Source organism: Ptiloglossa arizonensis, unplaced genomic scaffold, assembly GCF_051014685.1.
Source record: "Ptiloglossa arizonensis isolate GNS036 unplaced genomic scaffold, iyPtiAriz1_principal scaffold0508, whole genome shotgun sequence".
In the NCBI taxonomy this organism is placed as follows: domain Eukaryota; kingdom Metazoa; phylum Arthropoda; class Insecta; order Hymenoptera; family Colletidae; genus Ptiloglossa; species Ptiloglossa arizonensis.
Window position 1 is genome coordinate 248,789 of NW_027478878.1, and position 1,517 is coordinate 250,305.

The window sequence follows — 1,517 nt, forward strand, 5'->3', positions numbered from 1 at the left end:
ACGATATACGTTATACATTATACGTTATACGTTATACGTCATAGGTTATACGTTATACGTTATTCTTTATGCGGTATACGTTATACGATATACGTTATACGTTATACGGTATACGATATACGTTATGCGTTATACGTTTTACGTTATACGTTATACGTTATACGTTATACGTTATACGTTATACGTTATACGTTATACGTTATACGTTATACGTTATACGTTATACGTTACATGTTATGCGTTATACGTTTTACGTTATTCGTTATACGTTCTTCGTTGCACGTTATACGTTATACGTTATGCGTTATACGTTTTACGTTATTCGTGATACGTCATACGTTATACGTCATACGGTATACGTTATACGTTATACGTTATACGTTATACGTTATACGTTATACGTTATACGTTATACGTTATACGTTACATGTTATGCGTTATACGTTTTACGTTATTCGTTATACGTTCTTCGTTGCACGTTATACGTTATACGTTATGCGTTATACGTTTTACGTTATTCGTGATACGTCATACGTTATACGTCATACGGTATACGTTATACGTTATACGTTATACGTTACACGTTATACGTTATACGTTATACGTTATACGTTATACGTTATACGTTATACGTTATACGTTATACGTTATACGTTATACGTCATAGGTTATACGTTATACGTTATTCTTTATGCGTTATACGTTATACGATATACGTTATACGTTATACGGTATAAGTTCTTCGTTACACGTTATACGTTATACGTTATGCGTTATACGTTTTACGTTATTCGTTATACGTTATACGTTATACGTTATACGTTATACGTTATACGTTATACGTTATACGTTATACGTTATACGTTATACGTTATACGTTATACGTTATACGTTATACGTTATACGTTATACGTTATACGTTATACGTTATACGTTATACGTTATACGTTATACGTTATACGTTATACGTTATACGTTATACGTTATACGTTATACGTTATACGTTATACGTTATACGTTATACGTTATACGTTATACGTTATACGTTATACGTTATACGTCATACGAAATATGTAATACGTTATACGTTATACGTCATACGAAATATGTAATACGTAATACGTTTTACGTTATTCGTTATACGTTCTTCGTTACACGTTATACGTTATACGTTATGCGTTATACGTTTTACGTTATTCGTGATACGTTATACGTTATACGTCATACGGTATACGTTATACGTTATACGTTATACGTTATACGTTATACGTTATACGTTATACGTTATACGTTATACGTTATACGTTATACGTTATACGTTATACGTTATACGTTATACGTTATACGTTATACGTTATACGTTATGCGTTATACGTCATACGTTATACGTTATACGTTATACGATATACGTTATACGTTATTCGTTATACGTCCTTCGTTACACGTTATACGTTATACGTTATGCGTTATACGATTTGCGTTATTCGTTGTACGTTGTACGTTATACGTTATACGTT